We start from the raw sequence: 7,649 nt of genomic DNA, 5'->3' as shown, positions 1-7,649 counted from the left end.
AGTGAGCACTGATCATATGAATCATGGATTGATAGGTCCTTTTTCTGCTTGATTATCTTTACTTAGGGTCTGAGAAACACAGTCAGCTTAGTCAGCTTTTAATACATCATAACTTCCATTGGGATCTTTACTGTGTATAATCAGACTTTCTTTGAGATGGAGAGCCAGGACTGGTACAAGGATTTCCCTGAAGAGAGCCTAGTGTCTCTTATTTAATATTAATAACATAAGCATTTTTGAAGTTTCCTGGGGGGCATTTCTAACCTCTGTTCATATAATTAGTAATTTTTTCTTTACGTTGGATTCTTTTCCAAAATGCTACATCATGAATCATACCTTCTCTTACCTAATTTAGCTAGACTAGTAGATTTAAATATTATACAATATATTAGAAAGATTCGAAACAAGAGATAGGGAGCTATGGAAAAATTTCAGAAAAAAACAAAATTTTAAATGGCATACTCTTAATTTTTATTCACTAGAAAGTCAGTGCCTGTTGGTCTTTTCCTTCCCTCTCTTAAGAGTTGTTATGAAAATAAATAAAAACAAATCACTTAATTTTGGTAGCAAAAGTTACTGTTTTGTGAGTGGGGAAACTACTTTTTTCTTAACAATTTGAAGATTTTTTTGAGAGTTTGATGCTTTTCTAGTAATAAGAAATTGTAAAATTATAATCTTCCCCTCCTTACATTAAATGTAAGCAATGTGTGTATATAGACTTATAAATGTTTATTTTTCACATACAAACACATATATATTTCTAAAATAGGTTGAACTTCCCAAAGCAATTGCATTGTCTCAGAAAAGTAAACATTCTCCAATTTTCTTTTTTTAGGTTTTTGAAAAGGTTAAATTTTGAACAATAGCTAATTTGTGCAAAGTACTTCATAAATCAAACTGGTCTTTTTATAGCTTCTCATCAAAGGTAACTGCGACTCAATTTCTTATTTAGTTTTAACCAAGATTTAATCATAATTTTTGAGAAGTTTATTTTTATTATATTGCTTGAATTTTCAAGTGAGTAATGGAGAACTGAAAGGTTGTTGCTGAATCACAAAAGACACCAGGATTCTTGGCCTCCGGAGGAGAATTCAATTCGAGGCCAGAGACAAGGCTTGATTGCTCAGAGCTTTTGTGTAATAAAGTTTTATTAAACTATAAAAGAGATAGAGAAAGCTTCTGACATGGACATCAGAAGGGGGCAAAAGAGTACCCCTTGCTAGTCTTTAGCCTGATGTTATATAGCTACAGGCAATCTGCTAATTGAAGAAAGGAAATATCTCAAAACTTAGAGAATGGCAACAGGGCCCTCACCCACAACATGCATTGAGACAACATTGGCATCCCAGGCCATAAAATGATTGACATGAATCTTGAAGAAAGGCAGATTTCCATACAAATATGTAGTTTAATTAACACAGATTAGGAGAACAATATATGAGTATAACATATTGGTTTGTCAGGTGGAACCAACTTGCTGCTGCTGCTGCTGCTGCTGCTGCTGCTGCTGCTTCTGCTGCTGCTAATTCGCTTCAGTCGTGTCCAGCTCTGTGTGACCCCATAGACAGCAGCCCACAAGTCTCCACCGTCCCTGGGATTCTTCAGGCAAGAACACTGGAGTGGGTTGCCATTTCCCTTCTCCAATGCAGGAAAGTGAAAAGTGAAAGTGAAGTTGCTCAGTCATGTCCGACTTCCAGCAACCCCATGGACTTCAGCCCACCAGGCTCCTCTGTCCATGGAATGTTCCAGGCAAGAGTACTGGAGTGGGGTGCCATTGCCTTCTCTGGGAACCAACTTGAAAACAGAGTAAATACATAGTATATTAGCAGCTGAGGGCCGAAGAATTAATGCTTTTGAGCTGTGGTGTGGGAGAAGACTCTTGAGAGTCCCTTGGACTGCAAGGAGATCCAGCCAGTCCACTCTTAAGATCAGTCCTGGGTGTTCATTGGAAGGACTGATGCTAAAGCTGAAACTCCAGTACTTTGGCCACCTCATGTGAAGAATTGACTCATTGGAAAAGACTCTGATGCTGGGAGGGATTGGGGGCAGGAGGAGAAAGGGATGACAGAGGATGAGATGGCTGGATGGCATTACCAACTCGATGCACTTGAATTTGGGTGAACTCTAGGAGTTTGTGATGGACAGAGAGGCCTGGCTGAATCTTTGCAATTCATAGGTTCGCAAAGAATCAGACACAATTACTGAACTGACTAAAGACAAATATTTCCATAAGAAAAATGCATCGGTTAACTTAAGGTTTGAGACAAGTTAAGTTCAGGTGGAACCAGCTGTCATTATGGCAACATAAAATTTTAAGAGAAACCTCTTTTTTATATTTGTATACAGAAAGGTGAAAAAACATAACACTAGTTTGTTTCCTCCTACCGCTTATAAGAGAGATTTAAAAATGTGACACTTGCAGCCTATTTCCTCCGTTTGGAGTCCCCTGGCCTTTCTGCCTGTTACCTTCTCATAACCATAGAAGGTACTTGAACTAGAGAGGGATAGAGCAATGATTTCAGACTTCAGTCTTTATGGCTAAATAAGAGTGAGTTTAATGACAAACTTTATGGCTAAATAAGAGTATGTTGGAAAATGCTAATATAATCATTAGAAGCCACTAAAGTTCAATATTACAATGAAGTGAAGTGAAGTCGCTCAGTCGTGCCCTACTCTTTGCGACCCCGTGGACTGTAGCCCATGAGGCTCCTCCATCCATGGAATTTTCCAGGCAAGAGTACTGGAGTGGGTTGCCATTTCCTTCTCCAGGGGATCTTCCCGACCCAGGAATCGAACCTGGGTCTCCCGCATTGTGGGCAGACACTTTACCGTCTGAGCCACTAGGGAAAAGCCAGAAGTTGTGTGATAGCTAAGGGACATGGGTGAAGGTCATTGTAGTTGCAGATGCTGTGATTTGGTGTAAGAAAAATGTTGAATATGTTCTAATGGTTGTTGGAGAAAAATAACATGATTTTCAGAAATATTTATTGAGTTTCTTCTGTGTAATCTGCATTGTCTTAGATCTAGAAACCATATAGTAAACAAAATAGAAGAAATGTTTTTCCTTATAAAATTTACTGTTTCTAGAGAAACACAGATATTTAGGGGGCAAAAAAGTCTGATGAATGTTACAGTGGAGAATCTAGTGGCATTTATGAGTACAGATAATGACAACTGACATTTATTGACTATTTACCATATTCCAGATACTTTCTCAACCAGTTCACTTGGGCTTCTTTCATTTAATTAACACCCTAGCCCAATGAAAGAGAGACTATCTCTACCAACATTATTTTACAGGATGAACAGAAAGGGAAGTCACTTGCCCAAAGAGTTATAGTTTGTGAGTAGGAAATTAAGATTCACAACATTCCAACTCCATAGTCCCTACTCTTTTCTGTGATGAGAAGAAATTGATAACTTTAGTTACTGAAATGTTACAGAAAATGACCCAGTGGGAGAATCAGGTAGAAATTTCAAGTAAGTGTTTTTAAGAGTATAAACTATAGAAGGAAAATGTTGAGCTGCTAAGCCATGTCTGACTCTTTGTGACACCATGGACTGTAAACCACCAGGCTCCTCTGTTCATGGGATTTCCAGATAAGAATACTCGAATAGGGGGATTTCCAGGTAAGAATACTTGAATAGGTTGCCATTTCCTTCCAAGGAGATCTTCTGACCCAGGGATCAAACCTGTGTCTCTTGAATTGGTGGGCAGTTTCTTTACCACTGAGCCACTGGGGAAGCCCCATAGAAGGAATATGCAACATTGCAAATTATTTCAGAGATATTCTAGAGAGAGAAGCACTGAAATGAGTTGAAAATTTTCAGATAAAGAAATAAGGAAACCTGGAAATAAGAGCCTTACAGAAAATATATAAATTTGGGAAATGGGAATAAAGAGGGAATTAAATAATTTAGTAGCTTTTCCTTCAGAGATGAGCATACTGAGGAGATGAGAATTTACTTCAGATCTACACTGAGGGATGTACAATACCTAAAATGAAGAGGAGTAAAGCAGTGAGCCCACAAGAAACAAAAGACAAGTCATGATCCAAGATATATAATTGCCTTATTCTCATTTATGCATATAATCTACACCCTGGAGAAAAGACTGAACAAGCTTCTAGCCTATTTTTAACCAAATGCATCACATCATTAAATCTTCTGTGTCTAACCAGGTAGCAAGTATAATAATAAAAAGGCTCCCCCCCCCCCCCCCCCCCCGCTGCTTGAAAGGACTGAAAATAATTATCAGATTTTATATTAGTTAGGAAAAATTTCCAAGGAATATGTTGACATAAGTCTAGGCTCTCTCCCTTAGAATCAAAGGAATTAAGCCTCAACAATCTGAAAATGAATTTCCAGGATCAACTGGGTAGAGACCACTGATAAGAGAGCCAGCCCTGAGGTTTTCTGAACTAAGGAGGGTAAGTTTCTGAATTCAATTTACAGCATATAATCCTTGTTTTGAGATGAAAATCCAGGGATGCAAATATGCCCATTCTCTCCCATTTTGTGTAGTTCTGAGACTCAAGTGAAGTTTGTGGGAAAATCTCTTCAGGGGATTGGTCAGAGAATATTCAGAGTCATTCAGGGGCTCAAAGAGTATATCAATCAGGAAGTCTCCCCTAAGTAGGTGGAACTCTCAGTCTTCTACCTTTGTAGATTTTACTCTCTGGCAGGGGAAGTAACTTAACCTCATGAAGATTCTGGTGCCTACATTTTGTATTAGAAGCAGAATTCTTGGTTCCTACCAGTCAAGACTAATCTGCATTGGAAGCTAGCAACAGGTTGCTAGGAACACTGCCTCCAATTTTCCTGGTGAGGGAAGGGTTGAAGTGAATGAGGAAACGTTGAGAGGAAAGTAATACACCCCTGTCCTGATCAACAGTTCTTCTCCCTTGGTTTTTCCAGTGTCATCTTTGCCTGTGGTCTTCCCACTATAGTCTAAGTTTGTGATGTCTTTGTTATATCAGCTTACAAAAGCTCTGATAAAGTGAAAGTCCATTTCACTCTGTATCATGATAATGGTAAAGGTAAACTCCATGGGTCTAGGTAGGGTCTAAGCTCATGCATTGCCAGTGTATACACTCTGCTGTAGGATGAAATATTATGAGAAGAACTGAGTTGTTTTCTAATGCTACTCATTTCTCATGAGTCCACAGATTCCTTTAGAGAAGAATGATTGGAAATTACTCTTTTGTGACCGAATTCACGCTGTTGGGATTAACAGACCACACAGATCTCCAGCTTCCCCTATTTTTCCTGTTTCTGGTTATGTATATGGTCATTGTGATGGGAAATTTGGGGCTGATAACTCTAATTGGGATAAGTTCACACCTACACACCCCCATGTACTTTTTCCTCTTTAACTTGTCCTTCATAGATCTCTGTTATTCTTCTGTGTTTATACCCAAAATGGTGATTAACTTTGTAGAATATTATTTCTTACATAGGGTGCATGATTCAGCTTTACTTTTTCTGTTTTGTTGTTGTAGTATTTCTGAGATCTATGTGCTGATATCAATGGCCTATGATCACTATGTGGCCATCTGCAATCACTTTTGTATAATGTTGTTATGTCCTCTAAAATATGTTCCAGCCTTATACTTGGTTCCTACTTGGTGGCATTTTCTTGTGCCGTGGCTCACACTGAATGCATGTTGAGACTGACCTTCTAAGATGCAAACATCATCAACCATTTCTTCTGTGACATCCACCCTCTCTTCCAGCTCTCCTGCACAAATACCTACATCAACGACCTGGAACTTTTTTCACTGTGGCAGGCACTAACATCATTGCACCCAATCTCAACATCTTTGTCTCTCACCCTCTCATCCTCACCAACATCTTCCACATATGCTCCACAGAAGGAAGAAAGTCTTCAATAACTGCAGTTCCCGCATCATTGCTGTTTCTCTGATCTTTGCATGATGTATATTTATGTATCTCAAACAATCTTCTGCTGGGTCTATGAATGAGAAAGATCTCTTCTCTCTTTCACACCACTGTGGTTGCCATGATGAATCCCTTAATCTACAGCTTGAGAAATAAAGATGTGAAAACTGCTCTGAGAAAAAATCCGAGCAGGAGACCGACTTGATTAGAAACTATCTCTCTGTGCAATTAGTCACAGGGCAGGAAGGTTCTGTGTTTAATTAAAATAATTTTATTGACAATCTTATTTCTTTCTCACTATCTTGAGGAAAATTTGAACCTTCTCAATTTATTTTCAGTTTTTGTAGCATAGGTCTTCTCTCTTTTCACATCATATGCACAATTTCCTTTCCTCATTTCCCACTTACTATACTAGTAAGTGGGAGATGAACTCCCCAGGTCAGTAGGTGCTCAATATGATACCAGAGAACAGTGGAAAAATAACTCCAGAAAGAATAAAGAGATGGAGCCAAAGTAAATAATAACACTCAGTTGTGAATGTGACTGGTGATGAAAGTAAAGTCTGGTGCTGTAAGGAACAATATTCCATAGGAACCTCAAATGTTAGGTCCATGAATCAAGGTAAATTGGAAGTGGTCAAAAGGTAGATGGAAAGAGTGAACATCGATATTTTAGGAACAAGCAAACTTAAATGGACTGGAATGGGTGAATTTAACACAGACAACCATTATATCTACTACTGTGGGCAAGAATCTATTAGAAAAAATGGAGTAGCCCTCATAGTCAACAAAAGAGTCAGAAATGCAGTACTTGGATGCAATCTCAAAAACAATGAAATGATCTCTGTTCATTTCCAAGGCAAACCATTCAATATCACAGTTATCCAAGTCTATGCCCCAACCAGTAATGCTGAAGAAGCTGAAGTTGAACAGTTCAATGAAGACCTACAAGACCTTCTAGAACTAACACCCAAAAAAGGATGTCCTTTTCATTATAGGGGACTGGAATGAAATGTAGGAAGTTAAGAAATATCTGGATTAACCTGCAAATTTGGCCTTGGAATGCGGAATGAAGCAGGGCAAAGGCAAATAGAGTTTTGCCAAGAAAACTCTCCCTCTTCCAACAACACAAAAGAAGATGCTACTCATGGACATCACCAGATGGTCACTACCAAAATCAGAATGATTATATTCTTTGCAACCAAAGATCCAGAAGCTCTATACAGTCAGCCAAAACAAGACCAGGAGCTGACTGTTCCTCAGATCATGATCTCCCTATTGCCAAATTCAGACTTAAATTGAAGAAAGTAGGGAAAACCACTAAACCATTCAAGTATGACCTAAATCAAATACCTTAAAATTATACAGTGGAAGTGACAAATAGATTCAAGGGTTTAGAGCTGATAGACAGAGTGCCTGAAGAACTATGGATGGAGGTCCATGAAACCATACAGGAGGCAGTGATCAAGGCCATCCCCAAGAAAAAGAAATGCAAAAAGGCAAAATGGTTATCTGAGTAGGCCTTACAAGTAGCTGTGAAAAGAAGAGAAGCTAAAGGCAAAGGAGAAAAGGAAAGATATAAGCATCTGAATGCAGAGTTCCAAAGAATAGCAAGAAGAGATTAGAAAGCCTTCCTCAGCGATTGATGCAAAGAAATAGAGGAAAACAACAATGGGAAAGAATAGAGATCTCTTCAAGAAAAGTGGAGCTATCAAGGGAATATTTCAAGAAAAGATGGGCACAATAAAG

At 38.6% G+C, this 7,649-nt stretch overlaps 1 pseudogene; it reads left to right on the top strand.

The window, feature by feature from the left end:
• The first annotated feature begins 5,184 nt into the window (after positions 1 to 5,184).
• On the top strand, positions 5,185 to 6,106 carry LOC101107400 (olfactory receptor 8B3-like; annotated as a pseudogene).
• The last annotated feature ends 1,543 nt before the right edge of the window (positions 6,107 to 7,649 follow it).

The sequence above is a fragment of the Ovis aries genome, chromosome 21, assembly GCF_016772045.2.
Source record: "Ovis aries strain OAR_USU_Benz2616 breed Rambouillet chromosome 21, ARS-UI_Ramb_v3.0, whole genome shotgun sequence".
Lineage (NCBI taxonomy): Eukaryota > Metazoa > Chordata > Mammalia > Artiodactyla > Bovidae > Ovis > Ovis aries.
Note: the sequence above shows the minus strand (reverse complement) of the source record. Positions and strands in the feature narration are given on the sequence as shown.